We start from the raw sequence: 6,794 nt of genomic DNA, 5'->3' as shown, positions 1-6,794 counted from the left end.
TGAGCCAGAAAGACAAAGACAAATACCATATGATATCACTTATAACTGGAATCTAATATCCAGCACAAATGAACATCTCCTCAGAAAAGAAAATCATGGACTTGGAGAAGAGACTTGTGGTTGCCTGATGGGAGGAGGAGGGAGTGGGAGGGATCGGGAGCTTGGGCTTATCAGTCACAACCTAGAATAGATTTACAAGGAGATCCCGCTGAATAGCATTGAGAACTATGTCTAGATACTCATGTTGCAACAGAAGAAATGGTGGGGGAAAAACTGTAATTGTAATGTATACATGTAAGGATAACCTGACCCCCTTGCTGTACAGTGGGAAAATAAAATTAAAAAAAAAAAAAAGAATATGTACTGCACATGCTAACACTAATTTCATTATGATAATCTAGAGAAGATCAAATAATGCAAGAAGCTCCATGGAAAAGAACCTGACTAGTATCCATTAGGATGCAGGTTCAATCCCTGGCCCCGCTCAGCAGGGTAATGATCTGACGCTGCCACAAACTGCACTGTAGGTTGCAGGGTGGCTTAGATCCCACATTACTGTTGCTGTGGTGTAGGTTGGCACGGGTAGCTATAATTCGACCTCTAGCCTGGGAATTTCCATACACCACACCTGCAACCCTAAAAAAAGCAAAAAAAAAAAAAAGTAAAAGAAATTTATTCTGAGTGATCTATAATATAAAGTGACAAAATGAGAAAATGCAAACATCTAATAGTAGAAAAATGATTAGGATATGATTTATAGATACATTATTAATTTATAAAAGAATGTTGTATGGCTATAAAAATTGAGAAAATGTAATAATTTATCAAATGATTATATTCTGTATATGATTTTATAATTTATAAAAATGTATTATACACAAGAGAAAAATGAGTGAAAAAAAACACATTAAAATAATAACAAAGAATTTTATTTAAGGTTGTATCTATGTTGATGCTCAATTCAGTTTCAATTTTATATTAGGTGATAACATATTAAGTTATAAATTGAACACATCAATTAATTTTCAAAACTATTCTTGTTCCCTACTATTTCTACTAGTTCTATCTCAGTGAATCTATGCTAACCTTAAACTTCGATGCATTAATTTATATATTGTGACATTGCATGATACAGTTTCTTAATTTGTAGATCCCTAGTAGGTTTAGTCCAAACACATACATCACAAAAATCAACGAACAAAAATACTATTTTCCCATATGCACCATCAATGGACTCAGTATTTGACCCTGAGACCACTTAAAAGAATGAGGTATATAATTTATTTAGACTTGTACTCTCCTGATTAAACAATTCCAAACTTATTTTTTATGGTTTATGTTTCATGACTATTATCTTCACCTTAGTTTTTAGATTTGTGAACGATCTACATGTCACTGTTATGTTACCAGTGCTGCTGGGAATAGAGTTCACTTATTTCCTCTCTGGACACAACGACCAATTAAACTTGAAGGGACTCTCATATCCCTGGAGCTAAAATATAGGATAGAGCATTGTATGAATAATAAGCCCTCTATTTAAAGGTACAACCCCCTTTCCATGACTCTACCAACATTACTGGTATCTATACAATCAGCTTTTCCTTGTAAAATCCTTTAGGAATCTGTGGAGAAGAGCCTGAGTCAATCAACAGTGCCTCAGTGACTGAAGACAATATCTACAATAACTGTTACTTCATCTTAAGGACTTTCCTCATTTATGTTCTGATGCTGTTCAAATTATATGCTAATTTCATTCTCAATCTATGGGCAAAGGATAAATGAATAGGAACGTCACTAGGGTTGAAAGCTCAGTAAGTCATTGAATTTATCAACCTATCTTTGGACCAGACTTCCTTCGAAACATGGCACACAGAAAGGCATGGATATCTCTCTGATATTTAGGGGAAAAAGGTAAGTAATGTCTACTGCAGAGAATTACATTACCATGAGGGGAAAAAATCGCTCAAGATCATCTCACCCACATCCTTGCCTCTGATTGCTTCAGATTAAATAATCAAAGTGTTCAATTTGTTTCCTAGGAATTTTGAAATAAATGCCAAGTGTTTTCAGGGATTCCAAACCTCCTGTTTCATTACACTCTTTATTTTATTTTTTAATTAAAGTATAGCTGACTTACAGTGTTATATTAGCTTCAGGTACAAAGGGAAATGATTCAGTATTTTTTCAGATTATTTGCCATTCTAAGTTATTACAAGATAATGGCTGTAAAGTCCCTTGCTATACAATATATTCTTATTATTTATCTACTTCAAAGGAATGTTCATTACATCTCCAAGCAAAAGAAGTCAGTGGAATTTTTAAGCAAAAAAAAAAAGAATTAATAGAATTTAAGGCTTCTTCTGATTAATAGAGGATATAGAAATAAGAAAAGAGTTAAGATGACAGAGGACCAAACATGGTTGTCAAGAAGTGAGTTCATTTTTCTGATAATTTAAAGAGGAACTGATGGATGAGCTGACACTAGTGCCATATAAAATGTGGGGAAGAGTATATGTGAAAAAAAAAGAAGTAGAAAAAATAAAATACCTGCTGCATAGAGTCCTCCTATTTCCCATGCCTTTTAAACAAACAAATATCTCCCACTAGCCATTGATTTCACTTCCATTTATTGAAAACTATGATCTCAGTACCATGCCAGAAACAAAGAGAAAGTGACTTATAGTTTAATCATTTCATATTACAATATTATAAAATTATAATAAGCATTTACCACCAATAGTAATTTGGTTGCCTGCTTTACCATATACATGACAAGTGGAGATAATGATATATTATCACTACTGACAATTACTGCTAATGATTCATATTATTGATGCTATTAGTGATAACTCACATTAATTAAATGCCTACTATGTTTCAGGCATTGCTCTAAGTTCTATGTGTATGTATTGTCTCATTTGAGCTTCACAACAACTCTCTTACTATCACCAAGAGATTTTCTTTCTTAACGTGGCACAAAAATATTTGCTACCTTACCCAGGATCACACACCTCAGAAATAAAATGATGGCAAATTTTAAGTCCAGAAGCAGTGTTCTTAACAGATACCTTTTTTTTTTTTTTTTGCTTTTTAGGGCATCACCCATTGCATACAGAAGTTCCCAGGCTAGGAGTCAAATCAGAGCTATAGATGCTGGCCTACCCCACAGCCACAGCAGTATGGGATCTGAGCCCTACACCACAGCTCACAGCAGCACTTGATCCTTTACCCGTGTCCTCATGGGTCAGGTTTATTACCACTGAACCACCACGGGAACTCCAATAACAGATAACTTTTATGTATTTATTTATTTTGCTTTTAGGGCTGCGCCTGTGGCATATGGAAGTTCCCAGGCTAGAGGTCTAATCAGAGCTGTAGCCATGGGCCTACACGACAGCAACACAGGATCAGAGCCACATCTGCGACCTATACCACAGCTCACTGAAATGCTTGATCCTTAACCCACTGAGCGAGGCCAGGGATCAATAACTTTTAAAGATGATTATTTTTACATTGCTAAATGGATATTTAATAAAATATTTGTGGTTGTTTTGACTTTTGTTTTTTTAATGATGAGAAAGCTGCATATTTTTTCAATTTTCACTTTTATTTTTTTTTCTCCCTCAAATTTCTTATTCATAACCATTGATCACTTTTTGTTGGATTTTTGGCCTTTCCTCATAAATGCTATGTAATAACTTTAATATTTTAATATAGTAACCATTTTTGCCACAAACACTGCACGTTTTTCATTCTATATTTATCTTTTATCTTTGCTTTTTTTGTTTGTTTGGTTGGCATATGGAGATTCCCAGGCTAGGGGTCAAATCAGAGCTGTAGCTGCTGGCCTACACCACTGCCACAGCAATGACAGATCCAAGCCACGTCTGCAACCTACACCACAGCTCACTGTAATGCCAGATCCTTAACCCACTGAGCAAGGCCAGGGATCGAACCTGCGTCCTCACGGATCCTAGTCAGATTCATTTCTGCTCTGGGCCATGATGGGAACTCCTATCTTTTATCTTTGTATAAATCTTTTGTCATGTGAAAGTTTAAAATTTACATGTTACAGTCAGAAAAAAGTCAAATCTCATATCCTCTTGTGTTTTTCAACTGAAAGTATATTACTGTTATTTACCAAGGAATAATGTATATCTTCAGCTAAAAACCTAAAATTAAAATCACATGTAATGGAAGCAGTTACAAATATTATAACCACATTCAGCCTCATGTAGACATCCCATGGTCAAATTATACTTCATATATCAGTCTAGTAGCACTCTCTATTTTTATTGTAAATTATATGGTATCAGTCATATCAATGACCTTGGATTTAAACATTCAAAGAAGACTGAAGAAGTTTGATCTACATAACTAAATAACTGATAACTTCCACAGACTGCAAAAAATCGACTTGATTATTTGACTTTGATGTTCCTGGTTTCATTTATAACCACTGTTGTGTTACATGTTGTCATTCTTGCTGTGCTATATGTATATTTGAGGGAAAGTATGGTATAAAAAATAGAATGGGCTTTATATCCTGCCTTTGAGCATTGAACCCACCATTACTGAGTGTGTAAATTATTCTCACTGAGTCACAGTAGAAATAAAATGTAGAGCATACCTGTTTATCAGGATTTTGTTGCGAATTATTTTAGGCACTGAGTAGTGTCAGTCACATGTTAATCGGGCAATGATTAAATGATCAGTTTTACAATTTTCATCAAGATATTTGGAGATACAGGGAGATGTCACCTGTGATCATCACTATAAATCACAAGTAAGTCATATTTTTATTTCCTTGAATCAAATCATCTAATAGTCATGATAGCTCTTTGCAGGAATGTTCATGCACGCATATCATTTAAGAAAAAGAGACAACCAAAAAAAAAAATGAAGATGTCACTAAAACAGTAGATTTGTAGAATCAATTGTAGATCTAGATGAAACTTTTAAAACCACTGCTCAGCATTTTCAGCCCGAATTAAAAGTAATTGATTTAAAAGTAGTATTTAATCTTAAAGTGCTTATTAAGGTAGCTTAGGATGTAAGAAAAAGGTAAGGAATTAAAATGTATTGAGCACTTACAAATGTCCGTGTTTTATGCATAGAAGTCTACATTCGTGGCATTTAAATGTAATGATTTACTTCTTAAAGTCACATATAACTACTAAAACCAGAAGACCTACTTTCTAACCATATGATAAGTATGTTGTATTTTTACAAGGGCTCCACTTAATTTACTATAAATTATATTTACTATGGAATCATTTATTTGATTACAATAAGAGTATCCGATAATTTCCGACTGACAATTTTCCCGTTTTATGCTTTCAGGAATGAAAAGTTAGTGAGTCGTCATGAATCGGGCAAAAGAGAGCTCCTCAAAAGAGTTCATACTACTTGGCTTCTCAGACAAGCCCTGGCTACAAACGCCCCTTTTGGTGCTCCTATTAGCATCATACGCAACCACCATCTTTGGCAATGTGTCCATCATGATGGTGTGCATTCTGGATCCCAAGCTTCACACTCCCATGTATTTCTTTCTCACAAACCTCTCCATATTAGATCTCTGTTACACCACGAGCACCGTCCCTCATATGTTGAAAAACATTTGTCAGAACAAAAAGACCATCAGTTATGGTGGCTGTGTGGCCCAGCTCATCATCTTCCTGGCTCTGGGTGCTACGGAGTGTCTCCTCCTGGCTGTTACGTCCTTTGACAGATATGTGGCCATTTGCAGACCCCTCCGCTACGTAGTCATCATGAACCCCTGGTTCTGCTTCAAGATGACAGCCTTCTCCTGGCTCACTGGCTTCAGCAACTCAGTGTTGCAGTCCTCCTTGACCCTTAACATGCCTCTCTGTGGTCATCAGGAAGTGGACCACTTTTTCTGTGAGGTTCCTGCCCTTCTCAAGTTGTCATGTGCTGACACAAAGCCTATTGTCTCCGAGCTCTTTTTCTTCAGTGTGTTAATTCTGCTAATTCCAGTGACATTGATCCTCATCTCCTATGGCTTCATAGCTCAAGCAGTATTGAGAATCAGGTCAGCCGAAGGACGGTGAAAAGCTTTTGGAACGTGTGGGTCTCACATGGTTGTGGTCTCTCTCTTTTTTGGAACAAGCATATACATGTATCTACAACCACCTTCTTCCACTTCTAAGGACTGGGGAAAAATAGTTTCCCTTTTCTATGGGATATTCACACCCATGTTGAACCCTCTCATCTATAGCCTTAGAAATAAAGATATGAAAGAGGCCTTCAAGAGGCTGGAATTATTAACATTTTCTATAAGAAATAAGTGTTCCATTGTGACAACAATCTTCTGAATCTGTTCTTATCCTTGAAAATGATAATAGTCTTTTAATTGATTTTTCATTTTTTCAGGCTCTTATGATTTTATTGAATTCAGCCAAAACTTATAAAACTTGCTTCAGGAAGCAATGCTGAAGACATCTTTTCTTTTGCTAAAAAAAATTTATTATGATTTATTTACAATGTTCTGTTAATTTCTGTTGTACACCAAAGTGACCCAGTAATACATATGTATACACTCTTTTTCTCACATTATCCTCCACCATATTCCTTTACAGGTGATTAGATATATAGTTCCCTGTGCTATACAGCAGGATCTCATTGCCTGTCCACTCCAAATGCAAGAGTTTTCATCTACTAACCCCAAATTCTCGGTCCATCCCACTCCCTCCCTCCCCCCAGCAAACACGAGTCTGTCCTACATGCCCATGATCTTTTCTGTTTTGTAGGTGGATCACTTGTGCCATATTTTA

The 6,794-nt window shown here is 35.8% G+C and overlaps 1 pseudogene; it reads left to right on the top strand.

The window, feature by feature from the left end:
• Positions 1–5,366: 5,366 nt before the first annotated feature.
• Positions 5,367–6,335, top strand: LOC100521906 (annotated as a pseudogene).
• The last annotated feature ends 459 nt before the right edge of the window (positions 6,336–6,794 follow it).

The sequence above is a fragment of the Sus scrofa genome, unplaced genomic scaffold (genome assembly GCF_000003025.6).
Source record: "Sus scrofa isolate TJ Tabasco breed Duroc unplaced genomic scaffold, Sscrofa11.1 Contig2561, whole genome shotgun sequence".
NCBI lineage: Eukaryota > Metazoa > Chordata > Mammalia > Artiodactyla > Suidae > Sus > Sus scrofa.
Note: the sequence above shows the minus strand (reverse complement) of the source record. Positions and strands in the feature narration are given on the sequence as shown.